The sequence below is a fragment of the Colias croceus genome, chromosome 11, assembly GCF_905220415.1.
Source record: "Colias croceus chromosome 11, ilColCroc2.1".
NCBI classification, from domain to species: Eukaryota; Metazoa; Arthropoda; class Insecta; order Lepidoptera; family Pieridae; genus Colias; species Colias croceus.
In genome coordinates, this window is record NC_059547.1 from 2,707,082 (window position 1) to 2,725,979 (window position 18,898).

The 18,898-nt window shown below is 33.5% G+C and overlaps 1 long non-coding RNA gene across 1 annotated transcript; it reads left to right on the forward strand.

Moving 5' to 3' along the window:
• The first annotated feature begins 1,316 nt into the window (after positions 1-1,316).
• On the forward strand, positions 1,317-10,735 carry LOC123695770. The gene is made up of 3 exons (XR_006751971.1): positions 1,317-1,362; positions 10,412-10,548; positions 10,632-10,735. It is a non-coding gene; the product is annotated as an uncharacterized LOC123695770 (long non-coding RNA).
• Positions 10,736-18,898: the final 8,163 nt, after the last annotated feature.

Genomic DNA, 18,898 nt, shown 5'->3' on the forward strand with positions numbered 1-18,898 from the left:
ATAAAAACTCGTGATGAATGCTTCTTTTGGCGCGATGGAGAAAAATGATGAGAATGAATTTTTACGATGCGCGCGCACACCGACACCTAAATTTAACAGCATGAAGTTAGTTCTAGGTGGTATGAAAATTGATAACTATGTTCAAGTTGTATAGAAGTATAACTTCTAACGCGTGAACATAAGTACACACACTTATTTTGGGGGCAAGTATCTCGCCTCGCGGCGGTATTGTGAAAAACTCCGGCTGAGTGGCCAGACGGCCGGAGCCTAGGGCGACTGAGTGAGGAACCTACGGACTATCCGAGCGTGGTCCAGCAGAACTGCCCGCTGTATCCCCACTGTCATGGGCTTCACCGGTAAATCCAACCTCCTTAAATATTGTTTTAAGGAGGTAGGAACCAGCCCATTGGTGGACACAACTATGGGGATTATCTCGGCAGACACACCGCTCCACATGTCGACAACCTCATGCGCCAGATCCAGATATTTGAGCCGTTTATCTGAATCGTTTACATTAGGTATTATATTATTAAGAGTTGTGTTCAACTCATTGCTTGTTAGAGCCCTGTTTACGTTTTCGCAAAATTTTAACACTTTCAAAGTTTCAAGCCGAAAAGAGTTGCTGGAGAAGCTCTTTTTAGGCATTCGAAATAAGCATTAAAAGCTCTATGTAGAGTCAATTATTCGTGAAATTCACAATTTACAAAAACATAGTAGGTATGTAGGTAATATCCCCAATACCCTCGACCCCATCATTAAAGCGGCTCGACGGAACACAGTGGGGTTTTAGTCGGTAAGAATCCGACATGACTCACCCACGGCTCCTTCCCCGGGGGCCGTGGGTATCTTTGGAAGATTTACCCACTTAAAAAACAAATAAATAAGGTAATATGTGAAGATAACGTAAGGTTTTTATAATCTGATTTTTATAATAAATAAAATTAGATATTATTGTGAATTTTTACTTAACTGCATTCTGCATTTTTACCAGTTGCGGTCGAAACGGTTATATTCAAAAAGGTATCTACCTCTGGTACCTATGTCATATCAATATCTATGTCAAGTCTAGATGCGTGTTTAAAACATTTCGAAAAAAATGAATAAACTAATCATTTTATTTAATAATTAAAGGTAAAACTCTACAAAAAGTATAACCATCCGAATAATTAAACAGTTTAAGCTTTTAATATGGTCTCTGACTCGTAAGAACCATTTTTATTTTATCGAAGGCTAAGAACGGTCAATCCGCGGCTTTTCCCGTTGTGAAGTGATATTTAAGTTCATTTCAATATTATATTAGAGTGATTAAATCACGGTTTAAATCCAATAATTAGTGGTAAAATATAAAATATTTTAACAAAGGTAAGTACTTCGATTTCTTGTTTAAAATTGGATGATCGTTGCCTAGCGCTGGAACTAATTATTTATAATTGTAGATATAGTATAGGTAACTATTTACTAGTCAAATTCACTTAATGCTATAAAATCCTCAAAACTACTGAATATATACAAAAAAATATCATTAATTCGTTAAGATTCGATGGCTTAATTGTTACCAACAGTGTTACACGAGAACTTTTTATACAGCTTTTTAAAAATCTTTGTTAAATTAGATAAATGTTTTGTACTTTATTTTTTAAAATAAATCTAACACTTAAGTAAAATATTATTTTACATCCATACTAATATTATAAATGCGAAAGTAACTCTGTCTGTCTGTCTGTTACTCAATCACGCCTAAACTACTGAACCAATATGTATGAAATTTGCTATGGAGATATTTTGATACCCGAGAAAGTACATAGGCTACCTTTTATTGCGAAATACCTATGTACCACGGGTGAAGCCGGGGCGGACCACTATAGTTATACATAAAATTTGTTTCTTCAATTCATACACATTCAAATACTGAACCGCTATGAACTTAATTAAGAAGACAAATTATGTCTTTATTTTTTTTTTTGTTTCACACAATAATTTTAGTTAATACACGTGTACGAACGTGCTTTGCGTATTTCATGAAAAACGACGGAATTATAGCTTTTTTATCAGGAGATAAGAATTGAATATTGTAAAAAGTTAGGCCATTACGAATTAATGTTATTCTCGTCCATTTTATTATACGGTTTACTTATTAAACGGTTTAAATATAACAGATTATTAAATAATTTACGTTCATATTCATCGACGTTTTCAGATTTCAATTTCAACACATTATTAAATATCATAGATAGGTATGTAAATTTCCAAAAAAAATAATAATTACTTACCTTAGACCCGCTGCGTCCTAATCGTCCGATAAAATATATATAAACACAACTAAATATCAGTGATTACAATTTGGCTTGGACTTTATCCATAGTTTGATCTATAGAGGGCGCTTTACGTTTTTTAATTCGACCTGTTTATTTTACACGTGCTGGGGTGCCGAAATGAATCGTTCTAAGGCCCGTAAGGTCAAGGACGGAACTGAGCTTCAACAAAAAATTAATTATTTCATTTTGCTTACACGTGAAACCATTTCTCGAGTATTGCTTACTTTTGGTACGGGCTCTTTGAAAAATTATGCGTAAGGTCAATGTATGAAAGTTGGGTGCTTGAAGTTTTTGGTTTTGTAGTTTGTAAAGATGTGTTAGGGCTTTGGATGGTTTGTTTTGGAAAAATTGATAATATATTTAAGAAAAAATAACATCAAGGTTTACTATTGATTCTGATTGTTTTTTTTTTTTGGATTCATTGATGATATTATTTTATCTGAAATTCTAGTAAATTAAACAAGTAAAAATTATTATTAAAAAAACAAAATACCCGACTGCACACTAAAAAAAGAGTGATTGAAATGAATCTAATGATACCGCATACATATTTTTTTAAAGGGAAATTTAGAAAAAATATTATTATGTCTTTATCCCGTGGGACTTTTAGGATAAAATGTATCCTATGACACTCCCGTAATCAAGACAAATCTAACGATACCTCATACATCAAAATCCATCAAGCCGTTTAGGCTACAGGTGGTCACAAAGGAAAAGACATACATACATACTTACATACACTCGAAAAACATTACCCTCCTTCTTTGGCAGTCGGGTAAATATTTATAATGCGGAATTTCATGAACATATACGTAAACAGCCTTTTCCAGGCCTACCGTTGCCATGTACAATTTTTGCACAAGTGTTGTTGCGTGTCCGGGCCCCGGGGCCTCGGGTCAACGTCCGCTTATGACTTACTCGTGTAAGCGTTCCGCGTGTATCCAACTCGCTAGGAAGTCTCTGGATCTCGACCTTGAAGCAAAAAAAGGCCTTGACCACACGAGATATGATTCTAATGTTTTTTACGTGATTCTCGAATAAGAGCAACGGAATTCAAGTTAAACGGTTGTGTCATTGTTGACGATATCAACATGTTTCGGATGTCAATATTGCTTACACGTGCGATGGAGGATGACGGTCTTGGATACTGTGTCTTGAAACGTGACGTATAACTTGAGATTGTGTTTGTATATTTGTAATTAGGAGGCTAAAAATTAAATAAAATAAAGGATTATGGTGTACCTAGTCATTTTGTTTAATCAATTCTATTTTTATAACGATAATAAGATGCTTACCCCGGCTATGCCCGGATCTATCATGGAACAATATAAACCTTCCGTGGTTCTAGAAAGGACATTAACAACACAAAAAATAAACTATCAATCAGCAATGTTCAAAGCTTTTCTATAGTGTAGGATTTTCAAAATTGGTTAAGTTTCTGAGATCAAAGTTCAAACAGTTACCGGACTAATCAATTCTTCAGATGGTAATCCATTTATCTATGCTATATTTTTTTAGAAATTAGAATAGAAGTCAATCTTACAATGGCGTCATTCATATGCAAAAACTGCATAGGTATAAGTATCATAAAAAGTGAAGACAGGATCTTGAAGAATTTGTGCGTATTAAGAAAGGATCATGGAGTTTTTTTTAATTGAATATATAGTTGAGTAAGTGAATTAAGTCTACGTTCTTACGTTTCCTTGGTAAAGTCGGTAAACAACTTCGGGACTAGGTACCTACTTCAAAATATATAATATTCACTAATATTCTTGACATTTTATTTCAATCATAATATTTCTTCTAACCTTAGTTTTTGTATTGAACGAAATAAAACATTGTTGCTATGTCGAAACGGTCACAATAAGTCAACAAATTTCTGCGCACGACGCACGTAGAAGCCCGATTGCCTGTTCAATATTCAAAATCTAATAAATTTTAAAATAATAATTTCAACTAAAAATAATAAAAACTTAACTCACATATGGCGATAGTAATTGAGTTTTCAGAAAAGTATCTATTCGGATACAGCTTTATGTTTATTACCATGGACCAATATACTCAAGTTATTACTAAGAATTACATTATTGTATAAACTCTTATTAGTACTAAGGAGAAATGCCTACCTGAGGGCAAAGCTTTTTGAAAATAGGGCTTGGTTACGAAAACTTTTTATTGAAAAGGCGTAGTGCTAATTCAAAGATGCTTTTCGTAAACTTCTTGCCCGATTTTGGTACAACTGTCAGCGTGTTATAGTCAATTTTGGTAGTAGAACCCTAATTACATCTGCCATATGACCCACACATTGCCACGGGATTTTATTTTTACCAAATTAGGTAGGTAATTCCAAAGGATATATATAAATTATAAAACAATATTAAGCAATATTTGTATTCTAATGGCACATTCGTGGCAAAATCAACAAGGATTGCTCTTTTTAAAAAGAACTTGAAATTTAAAACATATACCTAAGTAGTTAGGTTATTTCAATTAAATACAGACTTCGATGACTTAACTATTTAGTATCTCCCTAGTATTATAGTGTTGATAGTAGGTACATTATCACTACATAGTATAAAACAAAGCTTTCTCTGTCCCTATGTCCCTTTCTATGCTTAAATCTTTAAAACTACGCAACGGATTTTGATGCGGTTTTTTTTAATAGATAGAGTGATTCAAGAGGAAGGTTTTAGTGTATAATTAATTAGGTTTTAGACAAAGCGGGCGAAGCCGCGGGCGGTAAGCTAGTAATATATAATATTTAAATAAAATAAATAATATTAAACTTGTAGTGTCAAAAAAAACACTAATTGCTTCAGCTGACAATCAAACAACGTTAATTAGGACTTATTCCTTTGTTTAAACATTATTATAATTATATTAACTGTTTTCCTGGAATTCATATACACACACTATCAAATGTGTAGACTACACAGTAGGTACGTGTGGTTTTATCAAGGCAGACTTTGCGGCTACTATAAATCCATAATATAAAGTGGGCAATGCTTTATTAATTTCATTATGGGAGGAAAATCATTTAATACTTGGGCATTAAATTATTATTAGAATATATTTTAAAAGATTTATTGGGTATTAAAGTAGGAGAAAATTTTGAAATTACCACGCGTTGGTTTTGATTTTTTTTATTGACATCAATTGATTTGAAAATACTCAAAAAGTTTTTGGTGTAGTCGTGTGGGAGTGATCATAAAACATACAAATTTAAATGGCACATCAAAAACTGGTTTTTTGACTTGTTAAGGTCAAACTGCGTCATGATTGCATTTTAATAAATGCACATCTTACAAATACAATAAAAAATAAATAAAAAAGAATACGTTTTAAATAGGATACTTATTTATATCTTCATATTCATAAAATATTTAACATCTAAATACTAATTAGTACAAGAATTAACATTTTTCAATATGCAAATTATTGTTTACTAGCTTTCCGCCTGCGACTTCGGCCGCGTTTTCAAAGAAAAACATAGTTCCCGTTCCCGTGGGATTACCGGTATAAAACCTAGCCTATATTACTCGTGGATAATGTAGCTTTCGAATGGTGAAAGAATTTTTAAAATCGGTCAAGTAGTTTATGAGCCTATTCGTTACAATCAAACAAACAAACAAAGTTTTCCTCTTCATAAGTGTAGATTATAAAACAAAATTTTAGGTACAAACATTTGTAAACTACCTATTTATTGCAGTTGCAGCATAAAAGTTTGTATGTAACTAGGTACTAAGTTTTTAAATTTTTGATTTCAATTTAAAACGTTTGATTTCATCTTATTATTTAGATTACATTTCAATTTTCATACATTTTATGGGCGACGCGGACGTGTTTGATAGTTTTTTCTTCCTTTTCCCAATGTATAATATTATCAACCAATCAGAATAAACGTTCAAATAATGTGTTTAAAAGTGTTATTTCATAGATATAATTATATATATCAATGCAAACTGTTTGCACACAAAATACATGAAAAAATATCACTCATCATAGAATTTACTGAAATTAAAAATTAGGATATTTAAAAAAAACAGAAGTTTATGTGAGCTACATCACGTTATGAATTTTGTAGAGAATTAAATATTAATATTTATAATTATATTGTTAATAATTTTAATATGGCATGCTATTTATAATTGAATTATTATCAGTCACATTTATGGTTTTTAGTGGTTATTGTAGCTGCCAACATGCCACATGGAATTTACGCAGTCATATATTTTATTAAATTAGATGGATTTACCTAAATTGTTTTTATAAGTAATAAAAAAATTGTTTTGTGTAGAAGATTTTTAATGTAATAGTTTATTTTTTAGCCTAAGGAGTAAAATGTACCAATGAAGAAACTTGTTCCCACGAGTCACGACACGGGGAATCCTAATGGAGCAAGCAAGGGTTTTCGATTTCTATGTACCTATCTTATATTTTGGAAAAAAAGTTATTGTTTATCGTTTAAATTTTCAATTAAAACGCTGCTTATTACTAACAGAGTGGCTATTACCAAAGTTTATTGAAATCAAAGACCAATAACTAAGAAAGCACACGATCTTATGATCTGTAGGTTGATTTTTCTTCAGATAAGCCTTTTAGTAAGAATGGACTTCATATATAAATATACATTTTCAAAGTCCTAATTGTTATGATTATTTGTTTTTTTTTTCTGAAAATGATTAAAAAATTATTTAATTGAGTGGTAGAGTTAACTATAAAATATCGAATATATTAATAGATATTGTAATAAATGCAATTTTATGTTATAAAAATACTATTATAGTATTCATTCTATTTTCCGGTTCTTTTTGCGAATTTTGCCATCTTTTCCTTATCAACAAGTCTTAATTTAGTTCTGCAAAGTTTATTAATCTGGTGATCCTAAAATTATGACGATCTACAAATCCGCTATTCAATCAGGTGATTCAATATAAGGAAAAAATGTTTTTATCCCTCTATATGTATATCCTCTATAAAATGCTATGTAATTTTGCCCTATAACATTAGCCTACGTCATGTAGGTGATATAAGTAACTAATACTGGACGTCACGACGTCATGTGCGTTTAAAAATTACAATCGGATTGTGAAATTAAAATAGTTCTTGTGGAAGTCATATCTGTATACGGTTTTCCTCTCTCTGGCAAAATGAGTCAAGACGTGATTTTTGCAATTTATGACCCTGTTATTCCGTTGCATCATCTATTTTTTTGTGTTTTTATCCATGGGTCATATTATCTTCTTTCATTGCAACAAAAGACATTTAAATGTGAAAATGTAACTTTTAAAACACCACACCAATTTTTTTTATTGCTGTGAATCAATGTGTTATTGCAATTAATTATATATTGATAAAATTGATAGTAGTAGGAGTCGAGCACGAGCACGAATTTGGCTTCCACCAGGATGATAACACACCCCCAGAGCAGATCATCGTAAAAGTTCGTAAGTGGTGGTGATCGCTTACCATCAGGCGATTCACTAGTTCAGTTTGTCAAATCTCTGAAAGATGTTTATTTCAAAGCAATGAAAGTAAATACTGTGTTGTAAAGAAGCAATGTTGAAAGCAATGCTGCTAAATAGTGCATTGGATAAATAATTATTAAGTTGAACCCTTTTTCGAAGTTAATTACCAATATATATTAGGTTAAAGAACAAGACAGGATATCATTTCAAATCTGAATATTATCATTTATCAAAATCTACATTGACTTATAATATTATCACGAGGAAAATTTTGTCTGTTGCATGTCTAAACAACATGCTCAAAATTTTGAAAAATTATCTCACTTTCGCCCGGATTATCTATGTATTTGTTGTAAGTTTTTCCCTATTCAAAGCGGGCGTAGCCTTATTTTTCTATTTATACCTTAATACGGATGGCATTTAGTTCACTCACATTACTTTGTATTGTGGTTATATGTATCTCTTTTGTGCCTGTATGACACCCCCTACGAGCTTAAACATAATGGGCATAAATCTTAGTTCCTCATATAACTTTTATTATGTTATAAGCATTTTTTTGGAATTATTCTGTAGATATATGGGAGGTAGAGTTGTTACTTTTTACCACGGTACAAATATATTGTGCCATGGGAATTTCCTTTGATTCTTTTTCTTTCCATGACGCCACAACTAAGCGATTTTATGAGATCATTTTTGTATCCGTAGATAATAATATTTTTAACCAGGGTAAAATATTATCACAATACCCGCGGCCCCATCATTAATGCGGCTCGACGGAACACAGTGGGGTATTAGTCGGTAAGAATCCGACATAACCCACGGCTCCTTCCCCGGGGGCCGTGGACATCTTATGCAAGATTTCCCCACTTTAAAAAAAGGGTAAAATATTATATCGTAGCATGGAAATTTCCTTTGCCCGTGCGGACGAAACTGTAGACAACGGGTAGTTAATGAATAATTCCACAAATGGTTTCTACAAATGACAAGTCACATCGGAGCGATTTTATTTATTTCTTTGTCTAGATGAACAAAAATTGGCTTTTTTTTACAGACCATGAGAATTTCCTTTGACTGTGCGAATGTAACTCCACACAATAGCTATTTAATGGTTCCACAGAACACAAACCAATACACCATACGAACTTAAGTCTCCGCCATTTTCAATGCCTTACCGTAGTTTCTATAGTGACAAAATATTTTTAACACAATTAATTTCACAGTCATATTAATTAGCCATTAATCGCCTTCAACCGAACAGCGGTTATCACGTTCGGGGTATTTACTATATATGGTAGAATTATCGTCGCCATTACGCCATGAACTCGAGATAATATTAATTAGTGCACTGTGGTCGAATTATCGAAATGTGCCGTTTGTTGAGAGTTTCTATACTTGGTGTAGAATTGTACATTAGTCAGTAAAAACCCAAAATAATGATAAGTAGCAAATATTAAACGAATTGTAATAAAAACTGGAAAATTTAAATTCTGTTTAATAGTTAATTACATGTTTTTCGTATTATTAAACTAGCTTCCCGCCCGCAGCTTCGTCCGCTTTGTCTAAAGCCTAATAAATTATGTACTAAAACTCTTGAACCACTTCATCTATAAAAAAAACCGCATCAAATCCGTTGCGTATTTTTAAAGATTTAAGCATACATAATATATATTATGGATATATGGACAGCGACTGTTTAATACTATGTAGTGATGATAATTATTTAATAGATTCTACCCACAGTACACATACATTAGTTACAAAGTACCCTCTTCTATTTTTCTATAATCTGCCAGAATTTGAATAAACTTAAGTACTGTAGGTACAAAAAATCAATATTTTTTGTAAACTCTACATTCAACACTTTACAACACAAAAATATCCTTTACCACTCCAGACTAGAATAAATCAAACATTCATCAATAATAATGAAAAAACAGCACTTAACATAACAGTGATTCAGAGCATTGTTTGCACCAAGGTAACGTTGACCCAGAGATGTCGACCAGGGTCGGCTGTCATGGCCCACGACTCCTGCGCATCTTAAATGTGACATTAATATGTTCGACACGGACCTACAAGGGGATCCACACAGGGTTATGAGTAGTGACCTATTTGAAAACTAGATGTTGATCATATCAAAATATTTCAAAATTGTTTTTGGCTGTAGATCTCGAGGTTGAGTAATCCATGCAGGATTGAAAAGGTTTGAACAAGAAGCATAACTTTTAAGAAATTTAATGGGAAAATAAGAAGAAAACTAATAAAATAGGATTTAAGTGAACAAGTAGCAATTTTCTTTAAAATATATCGTCTACACTGCCTTATTTCTTATAGATCTAAATTTTTATTATCTTCTGCTCGATTCATCAGTGTAATCAAATACGAATATAACAAAAACTCCATTATACTTAAAACAAATTAAAAAAAACAATTAACAATTCATAATTTGTTTCTAAACTTTATAGAGTCAAAGTTTGTCCATGTTTGTTTCGATATATTTTTTTATTTTTCACGCAATCCTTTTATTAATGGAATTAATGCTTCCTTTATAGAGTTTAGGTCAGGAACTATACGCCTATCTTTTTAATGTACTTTTTTCTAAGCAATAATCAGATTTCCTTGTTCTAGATGTCATCACGCAAAGGCTATGGGAAGATTTTATTGTCATGACTTAGTGATAAGCCCTGAACATTATCAACTACTTCAATGTTGATCACACAATATAGAAACAACGACTGTTTAACATTTACTATTTTTTTCATACGGTACGTATCAAGAATTGAGAATTTTATTTTATTTATTTTAATAAGCTATTTTTCTTATTTTCAAAATCATTATCTTCTTTCAGGCGCAGTCGGGTATTGAAGCTACGACCACCTACGGCGTAGAATCCTAGTTTGAAAATACATCCAATTTAGAATAGACTTTTTTATTGTTATTATTAACTTACTTATACCATGATTTACATTAATTGAATATTAAATTTAAATAATGATCATATTATTATATACTCATAAGTCTGAAGTTTCTAGATTTCGTTTTACATGATATTTTAATATTAAGTATATTTAGAATAATATTAGGACGTGATTAATTTAATTTTTTGTTTTAAATTTTAAAATAGATTCTATATAACATAATATTTAATTATCTCCAGTACTCAGTTTTATTTAAAATTAAATTATAAAAATATCGTTACATTTTATTTTTAGTTTTGTATAAATTAATAAAACCTCAAGCTCGTCACCGCCCATGTTTTTTTGACCAAATCTATTTAATATGTTTCAAAAATTAAAGTCAACATCATAAGCCCATAAAAAGAACAAAAACAATTTAGACCTTTGACAATGCGCAAAGGCCGCACACAAGGTGAACTACTGCCATCTAGTGGAAAACGTCATTTGTATTGCAACCACGTCGGCTACTAGAGGACTGTGACGTCATAAGGATAGAACGGTTACGTAAGGTAGGGGGAAACTTTTGGTGAAGATTCCTCGCTTTTCCGTAACTACGTGACAAGGCAAACATTTGTGGATGATAATATAATGCACTTTAATTTAACCCAGCTATGAAGGCGGGGTTAAATACCAGACGGGAATGCCAAAATGTATTGGGTTCTAGACGGGAATGTCAGGAATTTTAATGTTTTTTTCCTCAGATTGTAAAACGAAAGGACCTATCTGCATGTTACCATCATAATGCTACAAGAGGTTTTCCTCAATAAATGGGCTATCACCGAAAGAATTATTCAAATCGGACCAGTAGCTCCTGAGTTTCAAACAAACAAACATACAAACAAACTCTTCAGCTTTATAATATAAGTTGTATACGTAGTATATTATTATTAGTCTGTGATATAAGTATAGATAAGCGCCACAGGTACTAGTTTTTTGATTAGGATCATTTCGTTTACCGTCTGTCGGTTTGTCAAGATCTTTTTTACAGGAACGCTTAAAATTATCAAGCTGAAATTTATAATACTCAAGCCTGTTGTTTATTGAAACTTAGTAAAAACGAAACGCATTCAAATTTTGACACTCGTGCTTGCATGAGCGCTGTGAACGCTGAATCATTGAAATTTGGTAGGTAATAACATTTTCAGAACAAATAAATAACAAATTGTGAAAAGTACAAGTGATAACTGCGTTAAAAACAACCGACTTCAAACTTGCACTTGCAAAATTTACAAATACCTACAGAAAAAATGCTTATAAAATAAAAACTACTGGGCCTATCCGAATAAAATTTTTATGGGACCAATTCGACACCATCCCGCATCGAACAAAAAAAGAATCACGTAAATCGGTTCAGAAACCTCGGAGTAATCGGTGTACATACATAAAAAAAAAATAAAAATATATACCGGCCGAATTGATAACCTCCTCCTTTTTTTTGAAGTCGGTTAATAAAGAGTTCGACCGCACATATATTTATTTCCACCATTTTTTTGTGTGTGTATTTTACGTGAGCATTTAAAATAATGGGTAGCTATCTATATATCTCATTTTTTTATAATAATTATGAGTAGGGTCATTGCGCCAGTTCGCGTCCACTTAGTGCAGTTGGAAAGTTTGAAGGAGAAAATAAAAATGTTCCAGAACGAATTTCAACGCAAAATTTATGTAACGTGTTCATTACATAGTCTATTATAAGATTTACTTTCAATTGTGTTGGAAATATCATGTGGTTTTTATTTATCTAGACAAATAGCAGAATTCCAACCCTTCAACTTCAGACCCTTCCAACTACAGGCCAATTTCAGTCACGTCCATACTCTGTAAGACTATGGAACGTGTACTGAACAGCCGGCTCTTGGCACACCTAGAAGCGAACGACCTCCTCAGTGACCGACAATACGGGTTCCGCCGAAACCGGTCCGATCTTCTAGCGTACGCCACATACATCTGGAGCGAGGCCATCGAGAATCATGGTGAAGCACTTGCTGTCTCCCTTGATATCTCAAAGGCCTTCGATAGGGTCTGGCATGATAGTCTTATTGGTAAGCTTCCATCCTACGGTCTGCCTGCTGGTCTCTGCGCCTGGATCTCAGATTTTCTGAGAGACCGGTCGCTTCGGGTAGTCGTCGACGGCTGCTCGTCCGACCAAATGGCTATAAATGCCGGAGTCCCTCAGGGATCAGTTCTCTCCGCAACACTCTTCTTGCTACACATCAACGATCTGCTGAAACCCGGTATCTATGGGTACGCAGACGATAGCACTGTTGTGGAGATATATGTATCCAGCGCGCGAGCCAGTACGGCACAAATTCAGTCTCTACGGGAGGCGATGGTTGATCGCACGAACTTGTCCTTACAGGCGGTCTCCGATTGGGGCGATGCCAATCTGGTCAAGTTCAATGCGTCTAAGACCCAGGCGTGTCTATTCTCCGCTAAACGGAGTCCATTCCACCTGACTCCGAATTTCCAAGGTGTGTCCGTGCCGATAACTAACCACCTCGAGCTTCTTGGTATCACCTTAACGCCTACTCTGAACTTTGGTTCCTTCATTGAATCTAAAGCCCAAGTAGCCTCAAAAAAGCTTGGAATTCTGGCGAAGGTGAGACAGTATTTCAGCCCGGGACAGTTGCTCAACCTTTATCAAGCACAAGTCCGATCGTGCATGGAATACTGCTCTCACCTCTGGGACGGTTCCGCCAAGTACCAGCTGTAGACGCTTGAGGCGATAGAGAGGCGTGCCAAGAGGCTCATAAACGACGATGACCTAGTAGGCAAAAAGCTCCAGAGCCTCGGTCACCGTCGCAGAGTGGCCAGCTTATCGGTCTTCTATCGGATACACTTTGGAGAGTGCGCTGCGGAACTGCACGATCTTGTTCCGCCATCCCCGTTCTTCCATCGATCGTCGAGGCGCACAGATTCTAGGCATCGCCATATGGTGGACGTTCCATGTACCCGGACCAAGCGGTTCGGTTCCACATTCTTTATCCGAACCGCGAGGGACTGGAACATGCTTCCTGAGTCTGTGTTCCCCGACGAGTACAATATGGGCGTCTTCAAGCGTAGAGTGAACAGGTACCTTCTAGGGAAGCGCGCTCCATCTTAGACCACATCTCAGCTTAACATCAGGCGAGATTGTGTCAAGCGCTTCCCTATAACCAATGAAAAAAAAAAGGCGCTAGGCGTTTTACCCAGTTCGCGTCCAAAAATTCCAGTTTGCGTCCACCCGTGGACCAGTTCGCGTCCACCAGCTTAGAAAAAGAATTAAGAGTGTATTGGGTGATATTTTATCAGATAAATGCAAATAAAAATTAGATTTTAATACATTATTTATTTACGAATATAGTTATTTAATAAAAACCGGCCAAATACGAGTGGAACTCGCACAACGAGGGTTCCGTATTAACCTGTTTTTTTTTCATATGTTTTAACTGTAAATGATTATTTTTTCAATATCTCCCTTATTCTTGCTTTAAGACGTTGCTTCGTACCAAACTTCAAGTGTCTGTGTTCACGTAAAGTACCCTGTAGGTTTTGATTCCCTTGCGAATGTCGAAATTTGCGAAAATTTGCAGCATAAGCGGCTGTATCTTTTGAATTCTTTGGCTTATAAGTTTGATTTTTTCACTGCTTCAAGAGACCGTAGACTTGAGTATTCAATATAAATTTCAGCTTTATACCTGAATGCGTTACTGAGAAAAAGGGTCTTGACAGAAAGACAGACCGGCAGACGGACATACAGACGGACGGATATCAAAGTGATCCTACAAGGATTCCGGTTTTTCCTTTTGAGGTTCGGAACCCTAAAATCAACATTATTATTAATATAATTCACTGTAAGGAAACTGGAAAAACTTATTTATATTTATCTTTTCATCATTAATAGAACTAAAAATTAACAAAACACAACGTTACGTTATGTAAATAAATAATAATCAGTTCTATTAAGATTACCTACCTAGTACCTACCCTATTTTTTAGTTTCTAATGAATTAAATTTCTTTTTTGTTTATTTTATTTTCTTAACCACAGACTTATTGACTCTCATTCTCAAAGATACTAGTCTCATTCTTAGAAAACCCATTTTAAAATGAAAAAATAGCATAAAAATTTGCTAATTTGAATGAAAATTTAAATTATCAACTTGTGGTCTTAGTCAAAAATTTACAATCTATTTTAAATTACATATTTTAACAAACAATTCATTGCTACGTAATGAAAAACAATGTGGACGCAATATGTTCTATTGTTATGCACTATAGGTATAGTTTGCGCCCACCGTGGACGCAAAATGGAAGTTGTACAAATTCGGTGTAGTAATTCGCGTCCACCTTATTTTTGCTATTAATTGTAAAAGAAATAAGCTGATTTATAATCCATACTATTCCATGTTTTGTTAGCAAAGTAAAGAAACAGTTACATATTCAAAAATTCACATTTAACAATAAGATACTTACCGTCAAACGCGACGCTGCGCACTATTTTTTTCTCAAAAAATTAAATATTTTTTTAAATAGGATAGGCGGTGCGCAGGCATATTTTGAATATGTGTGCATGTCTCTTATACATTGAGGTATTATCGGAAATTTTTCTTATTACAATTTTACATATAAAGTATACTTATTTTCGTGAATTTTCTAAAAGATATCCGCAAAATGGACGCGAATAGGCAGGTGGACGCGAACAGGCGCAATGACCCTAACTTGGTATTTTAAGGAGATATAAGTAAAATAATATTTCTCTGTAATTAGTCATTAAAATGAATCATTTTTTTTTTTGATTTGCTGCATATGATAAAACATGAATTACATCACCTGTTAGTATCGATTTCGATAAATTACGTACCTATACCCTTATCAGATAAATATTTTTTAAGATTCATCAAAACATAAGTGATTCATCATAGATAGGGAGGCGAAGAGGGGAATTTTCTGCAATACTCGAGCGTGGCAGTTTAAGATATGAGACATACCTTAGACCTAATAGAACAACCTTGTTAACTATTTAGCTCTATATGTAGTGACGCGCGCCTAGGATAGACGATCAGATTAGTAAAAAAAAATCGATAGTCTGAAATACTCGAGCGCGTCAGATTAAGATATTGGGGGTTGATTTTAGTGTTTTAAGACTAAATTTAACTAATCTGACGATAAGTCCTTGACGCCGCCAAGTTATAGGGTCGCGAACTTGTAAAAAAAAAAACGTTAATCCGGCATTCTCGAGCGCGATTGTTTTTATTTTTATTTTGAAGAATATAATCTAAAACTTACTAAAAATACAAAATCTGCCGGTTTCCGCGTGACCGGAAGTCTGGAGGAGCCATTTCGTCTTCCGAAAAACGCGTTGCAGTATATAAGTCGCGAACGATACATTTTACAAAAAAAAAGTTTGAATAAACAAAAAAGGTAATTTTATTTTACACAAAAAAAAGGTCTCTTTACATTTTTGTCCAAAGTTAAAACTTTTTGACATGAAGCATCATAAAAACTCAAACTCCCGGTTTTTTGAGTATATCTCGAAAACTGAGGGTGTTAAGAAAAATTGATATGAAATAACGATGATTAAAAAAAAGAAACTCTCAAACCTTTTTCGGTCAGATTAAGAGAACCCACCAACATTTTTGTCAGATTAAGAAAATATGCTTTCAGGAGACCGAGATAAACCTCCCCTATGAAAATCTGACGCGCTCGAGTATTTCAAAAGGACTTTTTTTTTCTGCATTTTCAAAAATTCATCGTAACTTATCGTCACGCCGAAATCGTCAGTTTTTTTAAGGGGAGCTTCCTTGGGGCCTACTTAACACCCCTTCCGAAAATCTGACGCGCTCGAGTAAATTTTTTTTTTGTGCATTTTTGACGAATTAATATGCCTAGCCCCACCACGCAAACCGGCAGATTAGTATACCGTTGTTATCAGAGGCACTTGGGGCATAGGTACGTAGTATGAATATCTGACGCGCTCGAGAATGCCCAAGTAACTATTTTTTTTTTACATTTTTGAAAATCCGTACACGCCAAACCCACCGCTAAAATGGTTTTTACCATAGAAGCTTTTCTTTTCGAAATTATTTTATCTATCGATTTTGATAAGTCTCGACGGCGCCGTTTAATTACGCCATTTAGCTACCTCGCCTCCCTATCTATCATGAGAATTATATATTTTTAAGATGATTATCCAAAATTATAGGTATAGTATATCCAAATCAATATCCAAAGTACAGTACTCCAAAAGTGATAATGCGCATAGAATTCTTCATCACAGTTCGGTAACTGTCATATTCCCAGAGCGTCCGAAGACAATATGTATTTAGAGTGGTTAAATGCATTTTCTTCATGCATAATTTAGTAAAATTTGTTTAGGCAAATGAAATACATTTTGGAAATACGACAATTAGCGAAGATTTGCATGCGCATTATTAATTTTGGAGTACTGTACAATCTTTCTTGTAGGTATTTAATTGAAATACATAATATACCTAATTCATTTCAACAGGAAAAGTAGTATTATTGATAACTTATTTAAGAAATTTCATTTTAAAAGTAAGTAGCGAACCTAAAAACTGAAAACTTGGTTGTGGTTTGTGCAAAATAATTTACAATAATTTTCTCATTATTTTTATAATTGAATATCTCAAAATGCCATCTAGTGACAAAAAGACTAAATTCCGTAAAATATTATTGGTTACAGCGCCATCTAGGTATCATACATTCTAAATCGCATTTTCTGTTACAATGCCATCTAGCGGTTTGATTGCTTACTCAACGTTTATGTCAGTTTATTATTTAGTTCAATAATTCGCTACTAGATGGCGTTCTTGAAAAGTAAATTAAGCAATGTTATAATTTAAAAAATTCAATTAAAACCCATAACTTAATTTTATATACTACGCAATCAATTTTATTCGGTTAAATAATTAAAATATCAAAACCATGTTTATTTTGTATTTAAAAGTAAAGTCCATCTTGTTCTCTTGTTGAATGATCGACATATTTTGCACTAAATAGTGAGAAATACAAATAAAAACCAGTAGTTTATTTATAAAACTGTATAAAACAAGTATTGTCGCGTAATTGACAATCGTCCGTGGTTCCTAGGGTGCTGCGATTGTACTTTTTGCCATACGGAAGTTGCGAGGCCGCAATGTTTCCGTGTTTCCCGCCAAATTAAAAGATAACCGTAACGATGAGACTTCATCTTCAGGCTTAGGTGCGCTACAGCCATGGTACAGCTGATTACGAACTTTTTTTAAATTTGTAACTTTGTTTTATAACTTTGTTTGCTAGAAATGCACTGCGAAATAATTATTTTGCTAAAACTTAAAGGATAATAATTTATAGCAGATAGATACGGACTAATTTCCTATATCATTTACGTCGCGTTGTAGTTATTGTTCTTGATAGATAAATAATACAACCTGGCGGCGGTAGGTAATTCAATACAATTTTTAATTAATAAAGTCTATAAAATAATTATATAATTTTATATCTTCATGTTATTATGCCATTGATTATAATATTACTTAATAATATGTAGGTACCTATTATTTTTTTTTCTTTAAACTATTCAGCTTATAATTAGTTCAGAAAAAGTATTATTTTTAATTGGATGTAAAGTTTACCGTAAAATGTAAATAAGATCATCAGATGCAATTGATACGCTTGGTTTATCAATTGTATGCAAAAAAGTATAAACGCGAATTCTATTGTCACTTAATTGGGTGTAAAGAATTCATGCACATTTTGGTAAGTAGAGAAACTTGATTGAAAGTCGAATCTATACCTACTACTATAGCCTCAGACACGTCAAAGTAATCTCTAATTAGGTACTAACTAAGTGCTTAATATTATAAAGAGTTTGTTTGTTTGGTTGATTGGACGAGCTTATTTCAGGAACTTCATATAATTATATGACGTAATTATATGTATGATTGTTACTCTTCCACTGAGAAAATCATCCAACAGATTTGATAAGCTATATAAATAATTAGCTTCGCCCGCGCAGTCTTAGAAAAACCCGCATAGTTCCCGTTCCGGTGGGATTTCCGGGATAAAACCTATCCTTTGTCCCGGGGTAAAAAGTAGCCTATGTCCTTTCTCAATTCTCAGGTATCAAAATATCTCTATACCAGACAGAAAGGCAGAGTTACTTTCTCATTTATAAT